This window comes from Danio aesculapii, chromosome 3 (assembly GCF_903798145.1).
Source record: "Danio aesculapii chromosome 3, fDanAes4.1, whole genome shotgun sequence".
NCBI classification, from domain to species: Eukaryota; Metazoa; Chordata; class Actinopteri; order Cypriniformes; family Danionidae; genus Danio; species Danio aesculapii.
In genome coordinates, this window is record NC_079437.1 from 21039970 (window position 1) to 21062271 (window position 22302).

General features: G+C 35.6%; 1 protein-coding gene across 5 annotated transcripts in view; it reads right to left on the minus strand.

Moving 5' to 3' along the window:
* The window catches only part of maptb (microtubule-associated protein tau b), a 58452-nt gene that overhangs the window by 35654 nt on the left and 496 nt on the right, over nucleotides 1-22302 (minus strand). For 3 of the 5 annotated variants that reach the window (XM_056453358.1, XM_056453353.1, XM_056453357.1), the window contains exon 2: nucleotides 19809-19906. The gene's annotated coding sequence lies outside the window, so the exon portion shown is untranslated. Of the gene's footprint in view, nucleotides 1-18307; nucleotides 18332-18488; nucleotides 18566-19808; nucleotides 19907-22302 lie in introns of those variants that run through there. The other 2 variants (XM_056453355.1, XM_056453354.1) reach the window with 2 other exon arrangements.

The following is a 22302-nucleotide window of genomic DNA, read 5'->3' on the forward strand; positions in this document are numbered from 1 at the left end:
AAGGTGGATTTATGAAAGGTAGGCTTGGGAATGCGGAGGGCTCTTAAAAAACAATGCAGGGTGACATGTGGCCAATCTGGTTGAGGGTTGGCCCAGACTGAAGTGGGGTAGGGGTGAGGCAGAGAATTGTAATGCGAGTTGGACAGCAGCCAGGGACGGACAACTCTCACCTCATCAATATTCAGAACACATTACTGCAGAAAGCACGAGAGAATGAGAGAGCAAAAAAGAAAGAGTGAATAGGAAATGGAGACTGAGGAGGGGGGAGCAGAAAGGGAGAGAGGTGAGCAGTGCACTAATGCAACAGAACAGCTCAACAATGAGGATGGCACGCTGGTCCACGGCCACTGTCAGAGGCTTTTGGGCCATTTGAGATAGAAAGGCTACTTGATTTATGTTTTTTGACTGAACTTTAACCAGCCTTAAATTTGGGTTTAATGTAGCTGTTATTTCTTGAAATCTCATTTACAGTGATATGCTGAACATCAGCAAGTATCCAGCTGTTCTACGAAAGTAAAAATAATTATATTATTTACATTATTAATACAATAATTATTACATTAGTATCAGATCAAGTCCAGGAACGTTTATGATACTTATTATCATATAGCTTAAAAACATCTCATTTACTGATTATCAAAGTCATTCTTAGTTACTTGCCTATTTGTAAATCTCACTTAAATGGGATGAAAATAATAAATCTGATAATATAAAACATTTCTTAATCTAAAGTATAGATGTCATGGAGATATTATAGCTGTTAATTAATTTATTATTATTACCATTTTTATTTATTTATAATTTTTTAAACAGGAAATGATAGTCGGGCCTGACTATCTGTTTTTTTTAGCAGGTTCCTGCTCTGCAGAACATAAAAACGTACAGACACCCTTAACATCTCATCTATCTATATCAACACATGAGAACAGTACAAATAATCACCAAACATACAAGATAAAGAGAAACAGGCTCCTATCCCAGTGGCTCAGTGACCAAACAGGCAAACTGTAAGGCAAGGTGGACAAGATTATGGCATGAAGATAAGTTTCAGAAACAGAAATAGTCAAATTTGTCCTAATTTTCCCATAATCAAACAGCTTTTGTTTCAGCTTTTTATAGACATTTTGAACATAGTCACAATAAGTAAGGTGAGAGGCCAAACTGATTCCCAAATATTGATATGTAGATACCATGGAAAGTTTCTGATTTGAGAAAGTGATGAGATTGAATATGGATCATTTTCGCCTAGGTGAGTAAAAGTAGCGTTAATAGTCAAATGATTGTCTTGCAGCTATCCATGTAAATGCTGAAGATCTGTATTTAATTTCAGATTAATTGTGTCTGTACTTAATCCAGACACAAAAAGTACAGTGTCATCAGTGTACAATAAAGAATGTGAATGTTAAACCACCTGAGGGAGGTCATTGATATACTGTTCATCAGGAAAAGTAAAGCTCCCAAAATACTCTATATATAATACAGTACTTTTGTTATTATATTTGATTTTAAATAAATAATTATTTAAAATGTTTACTACTGTATTATTAATAGTAAAAAAATAACTATGATATATTTTTAAACATATTAAAAATATAAATAAAATGGAAAAATTGTATACAATGCACATTTTATACACATTGATAAAAAAATGTTGGTGCTAAGGGCCCATTTCCACTGAGTGGTACAGTACGGGTCGGTACAGGTCACCTTTATCAGGTTTGCGTTTTCACTGCTAAAAGGGTACCAATGGTACTCTTTTGGTGGGCGTGGTGTACGACAGAAAGTCAACGTCATTCTCGCTCGAGAAAATGTTAAAGTAAAGCTGTACAGGCCGTTCACATATTCTATAAGAAACACTTCTCATATAACAGATGCTTTATACACATAAATACTTGTGTATAAATGTTCATTATTAACCTTTTTATGAACATGAGTTGATTATAACTGCAGATCAATGACAGTACAAAATAGCCTACGGTAATGTCTGTGATTTTATATAAAATAAATTAATGCAACATATATAAACACATACAGCCCCTTACAGTCTCTAATATGTTACCAATTACAGTAAAACTACACACAGCATACATTTAGTCCTTATTTGGGTTCAAAAACAACACGCAACATGTAGCCCAGTTAGTGCAAATCTCTCATCTGTATCTTTAATCTTCACCAGCACATGTAACCTCCTGTCATGAAGTAATTCATCATTCTGAGTTCATAATAGTCCAAAAGGTGATGATAATAGTTAAACATGGCAGTTTGTTCTTGTTTTAGGTTGCTGAAAAAATCATTTGCTCCTTTGTTTTTTCCTGGCTTCTCCTTTTTTTCGCACGTCACTCTCGCATGTGTCCGTTTATGAAAGGATCAGATGTCAGAAGCACTTCAATAATCACTTGCACGTTATTATTATCCACAAAAGAAGTTTGTTATTTCAAATTTAGACACGCGGACGAGCGCAAACAAGAAAGCAAAACCACTCGCGCTTTAGATGGCCTTGTAAACAACTATGGGGCACAGGTCAGATTCCGCTCTTCTTCTTGGCTTTGTGGCTGTTATTCAAGATGATGACAAGGTTTGTTTGAGCTCGGGTTGACCATGACTTGTTGTTATATGTATATATTATTACAGTGTAATGTCTCGGCTTTGTATTTAAAACATGGCAGTTCCTTTGTTTTCATTCTGGCTTGTTGCACGAGCGAGTGATGTATCTCTGTAAACCAATAGCATTCAGCTGCGTGTCTAGCTCCGCCTTTTGATACCCTTTTGTTGTCCTAGGTACCCTTTGCAAAGGGTACCCAAAAAGTGGTACAGTTCACTTTTAGGCACCTATTGACAGTGGAAACATCCATAAAAGCATACCAAACCGTACCACTCACTGAAAATGGGCCATAAAGTCCCGAAAGAGCTATAAACAAACAAACAAACAAACAAACAAACGTATTGCTGAATCCTGCTCTACCCACTTCAATCCTACAGTAAGCTGAGAGCAGAGGAGAGCGAGTGATGAGGAAGACAAAACAGAGAGGGAATGTGTGAGGGTTTCTGAGCTGAAAGGACAAGAGCGAGTAGGCGGAAAGGAGAGAGAAACAACAAAGACGAAACAAGCAAGAGGAAAGAATTCAGCAAGCAAGAAAAAGAATAGGAGGTGGAGAAATGTGAAAGAGAGCACTTCAGGGAGGAAAAGATAAAGGAATTTCAGGCGAGAGAAAAGAAAGAGTGACAGACACACACACGCAGACAGAGCCTGCAACTCTATGATACAGCACATTTCTAGAGGGATGTTCACGGATTTCTTCAACTGCACAATGGGTTGCTGTCGCTTCTAGAGGATTGGGGCATCATGGGTGTTTTCACAGCACTCGGCCCTGTCTTCTCTCATCAGATCACATGCTATTTTGCCTGAGATGGCCATGCTAAATGGTCCTGCAGCACGGCAGATCTGAAAGGTTTATTGAGGTTGTGTGGGGTTCTTCAACAAGCTGTGTACAGATGCTTCACACACAGTGCAAACACTGACCGTGTGATGACCTTCAGTTTGGTACACTTTATTCTGATAAACAATGAAGCTGCTAAAGGGACATTGTGATGGTAAAAATAATTCTTTGCATTCTCTCAGAAAACATTTGCATTCCCAAGTTATCTGATTTGTATTTAACAATTAATTCAGGTTATTTTATATGCTGATGATTCAGAATTTATATTCGTAAACCCTGGGTATATTTGCATATTTATAGCATCAGTGTAATTGAATGCAGTATGTGATCTGATAATATAAACAATACTATGTACTGTCAGCTGCTATCCTAATGCTGATGATAAACAGGGTAACTTTGGGAAATGATGCAATTGAATGGGAATCCAGGTGCAACACAGGGTAACAAATTAGGGTAATGGGGTATGCACAACAACTTTTTAATTTCAGTCAGCCAGCCTGAAGGCTTCCGGTGAATTGTCATCCCATACAAAATCATTGCGTTTAAGATCTGATATCTTTTAAAAAACAGTGATCTTCACTGCCTGACTGAGATGCAATGTAAAGTGGGTGTCAGACCAAACAAGAAGCACTGCATTAAATTATATTTTTCTGTGCCATGTCTTTGAAATATGGAAATTAGTTTTACCCCAGTATTTTCAATGGAGTTTCTGCACTAGCCTGTTTGTAATGACAGCGTCTGTGTTTAAACGGTCTTTCGTCTCTTTTTACGCTTTTACAACCAAATGGATACTTAAGTCTAATTAACTGATTATATTTGAATTACATTTCAACATCAATGCTGTAAAAGGAACCGTATGAAATTGAAAATAGTCACAAAGCTTTCACCGGAAGTTCATCATTGGGTGAAAAACACTAGCTGTGCGTATAGTTTATTGGGTTACCATGCAATATTCTTTCTCCTTCTTAGTAGAAAAGTAGCCAAGTAATACTGTTTGCAACATTGTCCAAAAAGTTTCCCTGTGTATCATCAGCTAAGTTTCTTTCCTTAATAATCTTTTCGGACAATAAAGGTAAGAACAAAATTCATTTCTTTTTCACTCCCATTGACACACTTTCTGTTATTAAAGGGTTTGGAATGACCATTGGTTAAGAGCTACAGTAGGTGAGAAGCTCCTTTGTGTTCATTTGCAAAACTTTTGCATTTACACCCAGTTTTATAATGGAAATATTACATGGGAAGAAAAACTATAATGCAGTACATTTGCTATGGAAAAAAATAATAGATTTGTGAGTGTAAACATTTTTGCAACAAGCTCCTCACAAAAGTATTGACATAATTTACCTGCCTTTTAATGTTTTTCCTAGAACCATTGAACTTTTTCCTTTTTATTTTACATTTTTTTGCCATCATCAAACTAGAAACTAATTTACAAAGTTCCGGGGTTGATACAAGATATGCTTTCCACATTAAATAATAAATATGTTTGATTTCCGGGTATCTGCTAGGTCTTATGTCTTGATGTCTTAAATTTCAAAAGGTAAATTTTAGGCCTTAAAAATTCTTAAATCTACTAAAATATTGTGTTGTAGGTCTTAAATCTTTTTTTAACAGGTCTTAATTTCCTTTGTTCATGTATAGCTACCCAATCTGGCCATTAACACCCCTACAATAACTAACAATCCCAATCAGTGAACCGTTTTACTTTTTATTTAAAAGTGGCATTTAATTACCTTCCTTACAGGAACATTTGCTTAAGTTCTCCATTTATTTACTACTGAGGATACTGAACTGACCTATATTTTTATTATTATAATTCTATTATTAAGTTATAATCACCTAAGTTATAATAATGTTTTTTTTTTGACAGGTCAAGTGAAAATCTTTTCCAACTGGGATAGTTGAAAAAAATCAACTTTAGCATTTAGCCCTGTAAGTCTAAAATCTCATTCATAATGGTCTTAAGATGTCCTAAACATGCAGAAACCCTGCATTTACATGAACAATATCACTGAATACCCAAGAAACGATCAGTTTGCAGTATTATTTTGCAATGACGTAGTGATGCGTGTTAAATGTGATGCTATGCAACCTGTCAATGCTCATGGTGTGGTGAATATTGGCCATTTTTCTGCTAAACTGTTTGCTTATTCGGTTGGAAAAATGACCATCTGTCCAACCCTCAACAGCACATACTAGGGGGTGGCTGTATCTGTGTGTGCTCCACAATTTGATGAGATGGTGATCCTTAACCTCATGTAACCTCTTGTTTGTGTTTCAGTAATTAGGTTCAGTCAGTAAATGTACAGCCTTTGGCAAAGCCAGTAAATGAGGCGAATGTTTTGCTAGGCAAGAGAAATCTGTGAAGAAAGTGTGAACGTCAACAAAGGCCAGCTGATATGATAAGAGGAGAAATCAATTGAGTGGTCATCTTCAATCAATACGAGCTATAAACAACGAGCAGGATAAAACCTGGTAAGTACAGATATGAATCATTTCTTGCTTCCATGCCCAACGAGTCAATATGATAAAATTCCCACACATAAACACTCTCTTTTCACATTATATTCATGTATCCTACTAGGCTAGGGCCTCAGAATGTTCATAATCCATGAACAAGCTTTTCCAGCACTTGTTGCGTAATAAAAGGTTAATGTGTTAATAAAAGAGTAATTGAGAACTGTACACATGGCATGTGTATGTCTTGAACTCTGGATAATTATGTTAGCCTCTTGTGGCTATAAAATTCATTATTTGTAATCCATCCAGCTGCAGTCTTCAACTACAGTACCTGTCTGTATTGTTAATTCAATGAACCTCTTGAAAGCCAGTGAAATGCTTGTAATTTTCTAAAGTGTAATCAATGCTTCAATGAAACCTTTCATTATAAGATCTAAGTGAAATAAATTTACCCTCTTTTGTTTCTTTATCAGTAAACAGATTATTTTTGGGCGTTTTGCTGGATCAGCATGTTACTACATCTGTTGCATGCTATCATCAGAGCTTGTTTCTTCAGACTTAACATGCTGAAATGATGCTTGTGTCACTGAGAAGTGATGTGTTATCGTCTGTTTGTCAGCATCTGTCAGTGCATGCATTGGCATTAAGTCTTTAAGCACTGATGTGACAACTTTCCATCTCTTCCTCTTAAACAACACATGAAATATCGCTAATTCAATCACTAAAATTAATCCCTGCCGTATATTAGTGGTTTAAAACTTCATTTATGAAGGGCCGTAACAGTTTAATTGTGCATTTATTTGTGTCATTTCCTGTTTCTACATTTAAGCCACCATCTAATGTTCAATTGAATCTAATGTTCACTTAAAAAGCCTTCGTTTGGTCGGCGGCAGTGCACTCCGGTGTTCACGGCAACCTGAGTTCAATTTCCACCTCGCGGTCCTATGCAGATCCTACCCGTCTCTCTCCTCCCCATGTTTTCCTGTCAATACTCTTTACTGTGCTATACAATAAAGATTAAAACCCCTAAAAAATTATTAAAAAAGGCTTCGTTTGCCTTTGTGTTCTCTCCTGTATCAGGTTGGCGAGCTCATTTAATATGGGTATTATGACATGTTGCCATTAGACAGTGGCTGTTTCTCAATTCCAAGAATGTAGAGAACATACTCGTGTTCTTGATAAGACTTTGAATGAATGAACTCAGGAGACCGCAAGAACACAGAACAGTGCTCTGAGAAATTAGATGCTGTGTTCTTTTCTGATGGTCACATGACCTTCATGCATTTTTAACTGAAAATTATTTAAACATCACAAACTCCTGAGATAAGTTATATCTCTAAACTTTAATAATAAATCTATATAAAATAATGCTTATTGTACTGTGCTCAAGTCTGCATCGGTGGATCCTCGATATCAAGAACGCATCCGGGAACTTTCACACATCCTCCTTTCTTGCGGTCTTGAGTTTTTGAATTGAACTTTAACGGTTGATGATGATGATGTTACATGAGAACACAAGGATGCAAGACCGCTGAAGAACGCATATTGAGAAAACAGCCAATGTGTTCTAAATGGGACATATCGCCCTCCGAATGGCACTTTGAAGTGAAAACAAACATGGCTGCCATACTGAAGTGTTGGTCCAAATCAAAAAGCTCAAAACCGGCCATTTAAGGATTTCGAAGTGTACAACTGTTGGACACTTCTGGGAACTATGATCTTATGAATGTTTTTGGTTTCTTTTCTGATCTTTGAATTAGGGTTTGGTTGATAAATGAGGTCGATAGACATCACGATGCTGAGCCGGCATCGTTCCCCGTTGCAGCAGCAACCCGCTCGCGAAAAATACACACTTAGGCCGCGTTTACACTAATACATCTTAGTTTTAAAATGGCATTTTAGAACGAAAATGATCCACGTCCACAATGGCGTTTCACCTAGCATTTCTGAAAAGCCCTCCTTCCACACTATACTGCTGAAAACGCACATCACGTGACCACACACACACTCTGTCATGCACAGATCACTCTGCCTATCTATGCCAGAGTCCCGCAGAAAAAGTGATTGACAGGTGGTAATTTGTGTGTAACTTATCTTTATTTATTTATAATTTGGTTATGGGTAAAACAAAGACCATGTGGGTCAGGTATTTACGGATTCATATAAATTAATTCACCGCCTCCTACGATGACTATGCCATAGTCCATCGTGATGTTTCACATTAGACATTGTGCAATGCCAAAATTGTCGACATCGCCCAACCCTACTTTGAATGTCTCTGTACCATTGCTGTCAGTAGAGGATGAGGGAGCTCTCAGATGATTTCATTAGATGAAATCTATTAACTTGTGTTTCGAAGTTGAACAAAGGCCTCAGGGAATTGCAACAACATGACAGTGAGTAATCAATCACAGAATTTTCATTTTAGGGTTAACTAACCCTTTAAGTTTCATTCAAAAATTCAAATGAAACTCAAATCAGTCACACTCATGTTATTCCAATACTATTTGGCTTTATTAATCATTTAAATTAATAATATCTAGTCAAAAAAATTACAGAATTAACATTTTTGGATGGTGTATATCTTTTGTTTTGTTTTTTTTAATAAATCATGAAATCAAATTTGCGAGTAACTCTTTTTATGATGACTAGTAATGACCCTGTCTGTATAGTGTGTTTGTCAGAATATCTTGAGGGGTCTGTCTGGCCTACATCAAAATAGCTGTTACACAGAACAGAGGCAGATGAATTATGATTGTCTAGACTTTGATGTCTTTTCCTTGGACAGGGCATGTCTCAGATTAAATCCACTGCACACTCAAAAAATGACTGCTTGTTCAAACTACTTATTTAAAATTAGTTGAAACAACACAATTCTTAAGTTTTTTTGGGCCAACTTATTTTATGTTCAGTCCACTTCAATTTTTAAAAAAGATTAAGTCAACTTAATTTGGGTTGGGACAACATGAAGGACTTGTGTTGAATCCAGCATGTTTGCACTATGCTGTTTTATTCTGAACGCAGCTTCATAACTGGGTAGTCACTTCCCTATAACTAAAACACTAGCTTATTTATCATCCATCTCCTTTAACAGCCCAGAGAGACCTTCATACTTTAACAGCTCTGAGGGTTAAATTGGCCCGACTGTCCTCCTCAGCTCAGCGTTTCTGTTCGGTTCACTATATTTATGGGTCTCTCTCAGACTTTTTCAGACAGACCAATTACATAAGTGCCTTGTGTGTGCTGTAATTGAAATGTCCGGAAGAGACTTCTGGAACGCCTCTGCAACAATGCAGCAGCAAAAACAAACACCCAAGTTAAAGCAATAGCTCACCCAAAAATCATTTACTAGCACTCAAGTGGTTCTAAAGTTTTATGGATTTCTTCAGTTGAATGAGATATTTTGAAGAATGTTGAAAACTAGAAGCCAATGATATTCGTAATAAGAACATAAAAATACTACAGTATGGAAGTCAGTAGCTGTTTTTTTTCCCCAACATTTCTTCCAACATTTATCTTTCTTTGTGGAATAAGTGGAGGTTGAGTAAATGACAGTCATTTTTGGGTGAACTATGTCTTTAAGTCCACTCAATTGAAAGTACTTTTTAGCACCATATAATTGTGAAATCAATTTGTAGAAAAGTAGTAATTGTGTGCACATATTGGCTGTTTTTGAAGAGTAGCCAACTCTGCTAGCGTACCTCTCTGTCTCTGACCTAGTTTTGTCTATCCCAGCTAGCGGCGCAGATTGCAGCAACACTACAGTAGTGGCAGCCATCTCCCCGACTCATGTCTCCTCCCTTTAACCCGTCTCTTTTTTATTCTCTCTTTCGATCTGTTCCCGCAGAGCTCCAGAATTGGGCCGCAGGATCAGTGAGGGTGGTGGCTGCATGTATTTATGTGCCAAATGTGTGGCAGGTGCAGCTTAATCAGAAAAAATGTTCAATATTCCCTCAAGCATTGCTGCATGCTTGCACCAGCCGACAAGATCAACTGCTAAATGCTAATCTAGTGGTTAAGAGCTTATCAATTTCAATTGCCCACCCCCCAAAAAACACTAATTTGTTTAAAGACCGTTTACCTGAAAATGAAAACTTTGGATTTAAATGTAATTTCAAACTAGGGCTGCACAATATACATTTTCAGCATCGATATCGCAGTGTGATCATTTGCAATAGTCACATCGCAGGAAATGCAATGTCCAGTCTGTATTATAACGTATCTTTGCTTGTCATTGTCTTTTTGAGGCCTGAGATTGTATGAGCATTTTAAAAGCATTCAGGCATAAGAAATTGTACTTTTAGTAACGTTAATGACCAATAATTTCTTAAATTATTTTTATTATTCAATTACTGTACACTGTAAAACCCCAAAAAGTTAAGGTGACTCAAACCATTTGAGGAAACTGATTGCAACAAACCGTTTAGGTTAAAAAAATAATCCAAATGGGTACTGTGAACTTAATCCATTTAAGTTAATGAAGCAATTTGAGCACAGTAAAACCCAATAAATGAAGAGAACTCAAACCAACTGAGTACTGGAAAACCCCAAAAGTTAAGGCAACTCAAACCATTTGAGGAAACCGATTACAAACAAGAGTTGAAAAAACTAATCTATATGAGTACTGTGAACTAACTCCATTTAAGTTAAAGTAATGAGATATTTAATTAACTCATTACCTTCAACATTGAGTTCAAAACTCTTTTCAAATGAGTAGAATTAACTTTCAGTACATTTTGAGTTAACTACACTCATTTCATTTGATAAAGTTGACTGTTGGGTTTTACAGAGCACCTAAATACTATTAGACATGGAAAACGATAAAACACTGTTTATTTAAATTGTCACGTTTTCTTTATTGTATTTATCTGCTTTTAATTTGTTTATATTTAATGCAGATGCACACACCTACAGAATCCCAATCCCAACAATTATAAATTCTTTCCGAATAGAGCTATTCAAGTCATCTGGTGAAATTGTATTCATATCACAATATATATAGCAGACTAAAAATATCGCAATGTTAGATTTTCCCAATATCGTGCAGCCCTATTTCAGAGTTTGTGAGTTTGTTTAATCTATGAAGCACAATGTGTAAAAACGTAAAGAATATCTTGCCTACTTTTCTAAGCATAATATAACCTGAATAGTGACCAGAGCTGTCAAAAGAAAGACCCAAAAAGGACTCAAGCATATCTTCTTTTGTTGAATGATTGCTTTGTGTGTGCTTTAAGTGGTTATTTATTATTAACCTTCTCTCCACTCAAATGACATCCAGTGGGACTGGATCATTGAGTTAGGGTAAAACTAGATCTGTTCAAGTCTGTTCAATCAATTGATGCACTGAGTTTAAAACAATGATTTGTTCACATATTGGGCAACACAGTTCCTTCACAAGAATCAGCGAGTAATACAATCAATTAAACTAGATATCTAGAAATAGATATATAGTATATAGTATCCAGACTGAAATAGTATTTTCTTGTAAAAACGCACTCCAATACTCTTTACACGAACAAAATAATTTCTTAAATAAATTGGAATTTTACATTTATTATTAAGAGTGTATGAATAGTACAATGAATTAAAAGTCAAATTATACATTTGAAAGACTGAAATTAGATTTGTTTTGGACATTTTAGAGCTTGATAACTACATTCCTAATGGACTTTTTATAAATGGGCAGGATATTCAAACATTTACTTTCATAGAAAAAAGAAGGTCTGACCGATTGAATTGACAAGCCTTCATTTATTTTTAATTAACTTATTAATTAATTTTGAGGTATAAAGAGAAGAACTAAGGCCCCTTTTATACTAATACGTTTTAGTTTTAAAACGCGTAAGTTTTGCTACGGTTACGCCTTCCGTCCACAATACCCTGCAGTATTTGAGCCCCAAAAATGCAGCTTTTTGAAAACGCTAAAAAGGCTGTTTTCGTTTTAAAACGGTGCTGCTCCGTGTTAATGTGGATGGGTGAAAACGGAGGCGTGGTTGCAGACATTCGCTGATTGGGGCTTTTTCCCTAATATTAAGTGCACAAATTTCAGTCCCTTTCCTTAAGTTCAGACTTCTCATGTTTAATACTAAAAACAATCTATCAAGAACACGTCGTGTAAAAACAGTGTACTTTATAACATCATTCGCATCACACTGGCTACGTTGTTTCAATATCCTAACAATAAAATGAAAACATGATATAAGGAACTGCCTAATTTCATTTTGATTAACTTAACAGACACAAAAAATGTTGTGTCGTATAGCTATATTTATATGACTGTCTTCTTCACTGTATGCATATTTATAACAAAACGGAGCCTATAACATTACTGCCTCCTTTCATTTTCTTCGAAAAATATAAAAACATGCCCTGTCTTTTTTGCTGAATATCAGTTTTAATAGTCAATAATGGCCATTATAAAAGGCCAATTATAAAAGTATCATGTATTTATAACAATCTGTACATACAACTCAACATCCAGGTTTCTTGAATAACCGCATCTGTTTAATGTTTATCATTTTTATTTTTATTTAATTTTTTTCATATTTATTTTGTGTTGTCACTTTATGTACACTGGAAGCTTCTGTAGCCAAAACAAATTCCTTGTGTGTGTGAAGCACACTTGGCAATAAAACTGATTCTGATACTCTGATTCTGATTCTGATGTACAATAAGTTTATACAATATAGGAACTAAGGGCAAGCAATCAGTCAATTTGCAGAATCAGTGTATGTGGTTACATAAATTAATATAGCCTATTAACTTATCCTTGTGCTCTGCCAAAACACGTTACCTGAGAACAAGTAATAGATTCAAAATACCATTAGATAGAGACAAGATTAATTAAATATCATGTTTAAAAACTATAGTGAAATGAAATCTAGCAGAAGATCGTTGATGAACCTGTCTGTCCTGCACTGCTCTCACCCGGGTGAGGTGTGCTCAAAGCACCCGCTGACTGCCTGGAGCTCAGACGTGCGCATACGCTGCAGTGTGTTTGGTCATGTGATGTGCGTTTTCAGCAGTATAGTGTGGACAGAAAACTGTTCAGAAATGCTAGGGTAAATGCCAGTGTGTACGTGGATCATTTTTATTCTAATATGCCATTTTAAAACGTATTAGTGTAAATGGAGCCTTACACAAAGCCTCATACAAGTTTTTTCTATGTAATCTCGTAAAAATGTTCAGTAACATTGACAAGAGAATGCAAATAATATGCATTACTGCAAGGATAGCTTCACTGATATATAAACTGAGCTGTGGTTATTTCCCCATGTCACACCTGCTCAAACAGCAGAGATGTCCATGATCTAACCCAGAGTTCAACCCTTCCCATCTGCCATGTGGTTTCTGGACCCACATCCCAGACTCTCCACAAGAGTGCAGATCACACCTCACTGAACTGAATGTGGAGGTTAAATTAACAAACCACCAGAGCGGTCAGTGTGCTTGTGTGCATGCACTGACCAACCTGAAATAATGATCATGCTGCCAGACGACATTGCTGCTGATAACGGCATGATCCACTTAGCATATGAAAATATTCTGATGCCTGAAAAGGACAGTTGGCATTTACTTGAACAAGTATCTTACATACGCAAACCTGATGGCGAAAATGTCAGTCTGGTGATATACATCCAGCGACTGAATGTGTGCAGATGCAGATAGCTGTGAGGCGCAGACAGCATAAAACACTGAACTGCCTTCAGTATTGAGGATAAAAGATTAATTCCATGGGCTTTTGTCCATGCGCAAGACAGATTTTTGTGATTTCCAGCATACTACACACAGGAAGTTAGTCATCTGTTGCCATGGTGCATCAGGGAGTTCAAGACTGCAGTGCACACTGCATGCGATCTGGCCTACGAGACCAGAGAGAGACACTGTCTCACGGTATTCAACCGGCTCAAACATGTTGAATCTGGCTTGTCTTACAACAATGAGCAGTTCTGGTAACTCCAGACCCAAGTTATAACCCCGGAAGTTCTTGAGATCTGATTAGGTGATAATGACTCTTCTAATGAAATTAAAGTGGACCCTCACATCCCCCTGTGGAGACCCTCTAACAAAGTATAGTCTGAAACATAGTCTATCACTTCATACTCTAATGCAGTTCATGTTCAATTCATGCCATGAGTTCATTTATTGGCAATATTGATTAAATGACTTGTCTCTGCAAATTTTTTATGAGCTAAAAATAATTATAAAATGTGCATCTCTGATCTGAAAAGATGATACAGTATATCTGCTTCTTGCTGTTAATTAACCACACTTAATTTTCTTTACATTAGCTGTTTTCATCTACCTATTTTTTATGCGCAGTTTGTAATATTGCAAAGAAAATAAAAGAAATGCTTAATGGTAACGCTAAGATAAAGCTAATGAACACCACTGAGTAGAAAAAGCTTTTATCCAATGTTTTAACGGATGGGAAGGCATTAATGCACAAACCATTGGACCGACCAAATTGTAAAATATCTGAAATGTTGCTTTGGTCATTCTAAAATCTCTTAGCCATCATCAGTCCATCATCAAAGTGGTTTGTTATTATTACTTCCCAGAACTGTCCTGACCGACTGCGCTCCCAAAGACCGGTCTCGCAGCCCTCCAAAAACCTCCTGCATTTGTCTCATTTCGTTTTTGTCTTCTGAGGTGCTACTAATTATTATACGAGCAATTCCATGCAAATGCCAACCATGCCAAGTTTTCACGAAAATAGCGTAACCCTTTCTGGGTTTTTTGTGTAGGCTTCTATTTTACAGTCCTGTAAAAATACTCAAAAATGTTTCTGTCAAAGTTTTCAAACAATTCTATTTGATTTACCAAAGTCACACCAGTGGCAAATTCACATCTAACGCAGAGGTCTCACATCCATAACGAAGCGTTTTCCTCAAAAATGCAAAAAAATTTTAAATTAAATCAAATCAATCATGTTTGTTCTATAGAGAGCCGACTCTCATCTTTTTGATTCGCATAGTTTCTTTTGGGTTGCGCATTTTAATTCACAGAATTTCTACAAAGTATGTTGTATACTGTAAACTCGCACACTTTTTTTGGTCATATCCATAACACATGTTTATTTTCCCCATTTAAAATATAAAAAACGTTTACAGATTAATACTTTTCTGATACCTTAACTCTGTGGTTAGTTCTTTTGGAAAATATAAACAGATATCAATTTAATGTAACATACTTTCTCTGTGTATTTATGTTTTGAGTTTTTACTGAAAATGTCACATCTATAATGCTGGAATTGCTCATAAAAGAAAAAAGCCCACATTGGCTCACCTGCTGCATCAAATTCCATTTTACTTTTTAATATATGGGGTCAATTTATAAGGAAGCAATAATTTTGTTGTTGTTTTTTTAATTCACAAATGTGAATTAGTTAACTGGGTATTTGCATCTTTGGATGGAAACATAGCTAATAACAACAAGAACTTCTCATCTAATGATCTTGGCATTTCTATCCTTCCACATGGTCATTCAAAAATAAATGTTGTCTAAAGCAAGCCCATCCTCCTTAATTCTGAAATTATGTGATTAATAACTGATGCAAGTAGCAGGCGGTTGTCTAACAGGAGTAGCACACACATCACTGCATGGTCTGTAGACTGAATCTGATTTAACAAATGTTCAATGCGTGATCTTAATTGCCATGGTTAACTGAATTATTCTGGGCTGGAAAGAAAACACTGATTCTGTCTAATGGTGGGGATTTACTGTCAGGAGAAAGGTAGTATTCTTAGGTAGCAATTTGAGCATAAAAAGCAACACTGGGTTAAGGGAATGCTAATGTTTTCATTAGGAGTTAACAATTAATTCTGAGTATTCATAGACTGATATTTAATACTGTGCCTTTTTAGACTGTTCTTGAACTACAAGGTAACAATGAAATTATCTTTTCTTCATCCCAAACTGTGTCCTTTCTGTCACTGTTTTACATTATTAACTGAAACACTGAAAAGACTTGACTTGTTCCAGACCAGAATGACTTTTTTTTTTTTTTATTAACTCAAAAGAAGATATACTGAAGAATGTGGGAAACCAGTAGCCATTGACATCCATTAGTAGGAAAAGCAATATATGAAAGTCAACTTCCAACATTCTATAATACATCTTCAAATATGAAAAAATCAAGGGTATGTAAAGGATGACAGAATTTTCATTTTGGGGTGAACTGTCCCTTTAAGCACAGAAAAGCCTTAAAATACATATTTTATTGATTTCTTTCTTATTCTTTTATTATAAAGATAGATTGCTAGTGGCATCCCAAATCTATGACCTGAGTTTTAACTTGCGTTTCACAAAAAAAGTGCTCCTAAAATTGGAAAGAACTTTTGATTTTGTTTACAAAGTTTACATTACCGGTAAAAAGTTTGGGGTCAGTCTTTTTATTATTATTATTACATTTGTTTAATAAATTAATAATCCGTCTTTTGGGTGAGACGTTAAACCGAGGTCCAGATTATCTGTGATCGTTAAAAATCCCAGGATGTCCTTTGAAAAAGAGTAGGGGTTTAACACTGGCATCCTGGCCAAATTTGCCCACTGGCTTCTGTCCATCATGACCTCCTAACCATCCCCATCATAATTGGCTTCATCACTCTGTCTCCACCAATCAGCTAGCGTGTAGTGTGCGGTCTGGCTCAATATGGCTGCAGTGGTGTAATGTTTAAAGCACTTTGAGTCTCCAGAAAAGTGCTATATAAAGGTAAGGAATTATTATCATTATTAATTTAAATAAAAGTATTCTGTTCATCAAGAAGGGATTTATTAAATGTAAAGAAATTGTTAAATTGTTAAATACTTATTTATTAAATATTTAATTATTACTTATTGTAGTTTAAAATGAAATTTTTAGTCCAGTCATTATTGCTTTTATTACTATTACTAGGGATGCTCTGATCGATCAGCTATTCACTATTGGCCTATCGGAATTCACTATCAGCCGATCACCATGACAAGGAATCGGTACTCTGTATTGACTGCAAAAATCATGTGACTCTGAAGACTGGAGTAATGAAGCTGAAAATTCATCTTTAAAATCACTGGAATAAATGATTAAAATAAATTATAAGCTAAATGACAAAAACATACAAAAAAATACACAATGCGACATTCTTTCATTTAAATTAAATACGTATCGTCAATATTGTGCATCCATGGAATTAAGTACCGGTTTATGCAATAATTTTTCACAATTTTACAATTTTTGCTGTATTTTTAATGAAATAAACGCAGCCTTTGTAAGCAGGATAAGCTTATTTTAAAACATTTAAAATCATACTGACCCCAAACTTTTGACCGGTATAGTGTATATTTGAATTTTTTTTTTTCTGTTGTCCCACTGAAGCTACATTAACAAGACATTTGTACTCTGACCATATATTAATACAGTTAGAACCTTTACTAAAATGTAAAAAATATAGGTCTAATTAACTTGGTTTAGCTAATTAAATGCCATGATATGCACATACAGACATTTCCATTTGAAAAAATACTATAGTAATTTATTGTAAATAAATACTTTATAGTTTTTGAATGATTATACTATATTAAAGTTCGGTAAATTCTAGATCGGATACGTGCCTGGCCAGAAGTGTGATATGCACATCAATATAGCATATTTTTATGACACTGTATAACAATAAAGAATATTTTTACAGTATTGTGATGGTTGGGTTTAGAGTGGAGGGGGGGGTGTAGGCGTTAAAAAAATACAATTTATTGGGTAACTTAATAGATGGCATAAATAACACTCGGCACAACTACTGTTTTTACGTTACTGTGACGGTTGGGTTTAGGGTTGGGGGTAGATGTTATTAAAATACAATAAATGGGAAATTTAATAAATAAATACAAATAATTCTAGTTAACTTCCGGCCTTATCAGATCTAGCAACAACCTTAAAGTACTTTGAATTAATCTGTTGTGATAATTCTATAGTTGCTATGGTAACAACAACTATTGTAATATAAACAACTGAACCAATGTTGTAGTTTTCAACAATGGTATATTTTAGTACAATACACCACATTTTACTGTAGTAAAAACTAAAGCAGGCTACAGTATTGTTACAGATTATCAGTTCACTATTAATACTATATGCTGTAGCATTCTTAAACAAAATAATTGGAAATACTTTGATATATAAGATATATATATAATATAATAGACTTTACTATAATATGGTTTAAAAACACTATTAACTATAAATTACTAAAGTAATAACAATTACCAATTTGGGTTTACCCACACCTATTTACTGAATAGCAACCGACATTTGAATATCAATGAAACAAACTTCTCTAGAGCAACATATTTTCCCGCGATAAAACCAAGCCTAAAAACCAAGCGTAAATGTAATATCTTAATTGTTAATCAATGTTATGAAGATAAAAACCTACATTAGCGATGCCAAGGCGACAGTGCTGAAGACAGGCATGTTCGGCAGAGATGGGCGTGGGGGAGGAAGTGAGAAAGATGCAGACGTTCATTTCGACCGTTACGCCTCAGCCGTTACAGTCAAGGATTTCCGAATGTACAACGTTTATAAAGATGATTTTCAAAAAGAGAGACAGTACTTACGAAGTGAACAATGGGCGCGGATGATGAGCGCGTGGCCGAGCAACAGCCAGCCGTGATGCTGTGTCTGTGTGTGTGAGGAGGAGAGAGAGAGAGAGAGACGGGGAGGGCGGGGGAGCAAGGTGTGTCCGCTGCCTTGAAAATGCAGAATTAAGTCTATACATTCTCATTCAAATAGTGAAAAAAGGGAAATAGCCGTAATGTAGTTTAATAGTGGGATATAAACTGAAGTGATGAAATACTACATGAGAAAACGCATTAAATCTTACGTCTTAGTTGCTTCTGTTTTTCATTAGGAAATGTGAAGTCTTATTTTGAGTGTGTGCGTGAGTGTGTGTATTAGCACATTTCTAAAAAAAAAAAAAATGTTTGTCCTCCATTTAGACTGTTGTAGCCTACTTGCGGAATCGCCCAGACAAAAGCCCCGTGTGGTGTTACAAAGGTCATGTTCAATAAACCACGCTCACGGGGAGGAAAGAAACGGGCAATCTCTCAAAAAGACGTGCTGTAAACTCCGTTTGGTAGCCTAAATGCACATTTAAAGAGCAACCTTGCAGATTCAGTGGCGATTTGTGTAACCATGAGAAAACATTTACATGCAACATCAGCACCATTTTCAGAGGAGAGCAAACTACGAAAATCCCTTTACACCGGAGAACCAGGGACACGTCCGCTTATCGCTTGTAGACCGATTAGGTTTTAGAGCAAAACACAGCAAAACAAAAATATAGTTTTTTTAATATGTTAAACTTGTAACAGACCTTAACTGGCACCTTTCATACAGACTGACCTAATACACCGGTGTGAGCCACATTATGCTTCACACTTCTAGGTTTTTCCACACCGGCAAACCGCGTGCACGTGAAGCATCGCATGCGTTCCTCGCCCACACCGCTTCGAGATTCATGCACTTAATGCATGGCATGCAAAGAAGGACAAAAACATACAAAAAAAAAGACGCAATGCAACATTCTTTCATTTAAATTAAATGCGTATCGTCAATATAGTGCACCCATGGAAATAAGTACCGGTTTATGCAAATTCGTAAAGAAAGGCAGATTCAGGTGCGCTTTCTTATCGATGCTATCTCAGTGAAATGACATGCATTTTAAATTTTTTTCCCTCAATCTATAAAGAAAATCAGGCCTATTATGTCTCAGTCACACACCCAACAGCCGGTTTCACTAACATCCTAAGACATCTTAATACAGTGTTTGCTGGTGTAAAAACTGTGCCGAGGCTTACAGGCATAGCTTATTGCAGGATTCATGACGAATCGCTTTTAGATACTAGTCTTTGAGATTGTAAACCGGTTTGACTTACCTCTGTAGCACACTGAGTTATTGTCTGTCCAACTGCAGCAGTCAGCCAGTGAGCAAACCTTGACAGTTCCTTCAGTGTCCTGCGAAGGGAGGATGGCGCTAGAGAGCGAGAGCGAGAATGATGTCAGGATGAAGCAGAACATGTGCGCTACTGGACTGACATTTCACTGATATTATTCACACACAGCTAATGTCTTCGTTGCGGTTAGTATTAGATTAGCAGTATGTTTTCATTTATTCTAGTCATCTACCATAAAGCAAGTGTTTCGAACATTTAAACCTTTGAGAATGTTTAAAATGACTCCTTTTTAAAATCAACCATGTATTTTCATAGTAAAATTTAGATGACGTTTTTTGTTGTACCGACTTCAATTTGTATAACCACAAGTTTACTACAATTACTTTGATAAAACTATGGTTAGATTTACAAGTAGTTAATTTGGGGTTTTCATGGTCAACTACAATCCCAAATTCCAAATGGTTTTGTAACACCAGCCATGGTTTTACCATGGTATTCAACCATGTTGAACATTTGGAGTAAAAGTGGTGGATATCGAAATGGAAGATGCACCAAAGCCTATTAAAATTTAACAATTTAAAAAAACAGAGTTTTGTAAGGATAAAGGGTGTACATTATACTGTGTGCTTGAACAGCGTTTTCATTGACTACCTCAGCAACCTTACTAAATGGAAAATCCCTTATGTAGGCTGTAAGTTTTTGCTGTTATTACACTGTATACATTTACACTTGTCAGATTTGGTTTGATTAAAACAAACCCTGATTTGGTTGCACTTTTAGTGCAGTTTATTGAATTCGCTGTCATTGGCTCATTGTGCGCACAAAACAAACAAACCAAATGAGTTTTGGGCTGCTTTCAGACAAACTGTGGTGTGGTTCAATTGAAATATTAATGCAACACAGACTAGAGGCATCTACTGTAAATCAGGAGTGCCCAAACTTAGTCCTGGAGGGCCAATGCCCTGCATATTTTACCTCCAACTTGCCTCAACACACCTGCACAGATCTTTCTAGAATGCCTAGTAAGAGCTTAGCTAGCCTAGGTCTGTCTGATTGGGGTTGGATCTAAACTTTGCAGGGCACCCCTGGTCTAAATGAAACAAAAGCATACTGTAAAATGACGGTGCCATTAAAAATTACAGAATTCTTAAGCATGCTAGCCACAATTTTGTCTGTTGTTTGATACAAATATCAGAAACCATGTGTCATCTGCATTTGTGTGTTTAATGAAGTAAGTCCTGACACTGTTTACACATTGACTCCACATTGTCCAATTTACACATTTACATTCAATGCAGTCTCAGCTGATAAAATCACATCACAATGTGCACATGCAATGTTCTGCACATGCAACGTTCTGCACAGCAACGATTTCAAGTTTTAAAGTCCATTGCAAAGCTCATATTTAGAAATTTTGCAACCTTTGCAACCTCACTGGCTAGACAACTTATTCTCATGAATTGGAAGTCAGCTCCCCCTTCTTATCCGAAACAGGTTTTTGATTTCTTACATGCTCTTCAAATGGATAAGATTCGGTTCGCAATAAAACAAAAGCCAGAACAGTTCCATAAGGTCTGGAGCCCTTTTCTAAAATATTTATGGAGACACCTATATCTTAATTGCCTTTTTTCCTTTCCTTTGTTTGTATTTATTTATTTATTAATTTTTTTTTCTTATTATTCTTTTTGTTGTCTTATGTTTGTATATCTTTGTGTAAATATGTGCTATTTTACCTTTTATTTATATACTTATTTAGTGTAAATTTATGTTTTCCTGATGATTTCTTGTTTGGTAAATTATATCAGTGTGTATATCTATGTGTATCAATATTATGTATATTTTATTGTCTGACCTAAGATGAACCTAATAAAAATAAATAAATCAATCAATTGATTAGGATTCAACTCCATTATTTATGCTCGTGGCAGATGCTTGCTTTCTGTTAGTGCTCTGAGCTTGCTCAAAATTCTCTTTAAAGATATAATGCTGCCTTAAAGCCTAGTGAAAATATATATATATATATATATATATATATATATATATATATATATATATATATATATATATATATATATATAGTTTAGATTTGAGATATAAGATGGCCATACAAGCATATTTACTAAACATCTTATTCCATTAAGATCATATGCCATTGGCACAGTAGTTTTAGCTGGTTTGTTCCTGAGTCTCGAATAAAATCAAAAGGAGAGAGGGCTTTTTCTGTTGCAGCCCCTTGTCTGTTGAATGGTTTGCCTTTATATATAAGGTCATGGTCTTCCCTTGGTGCTTTTAAATCTCATTTAATTTATCTTGTATTTAATTTTATTTACACATGCAAGTATTTTGTGTGTTGGTTGATTTGTAAAGCACTTTGGTCAACATTTATTGGTTTTAAATAATAAAATAAGTTAAATAATTTAAATAAAACAAACAAAAAAAACAAACGGTCTAAAATGCATGTCAAAATAAATTTGTA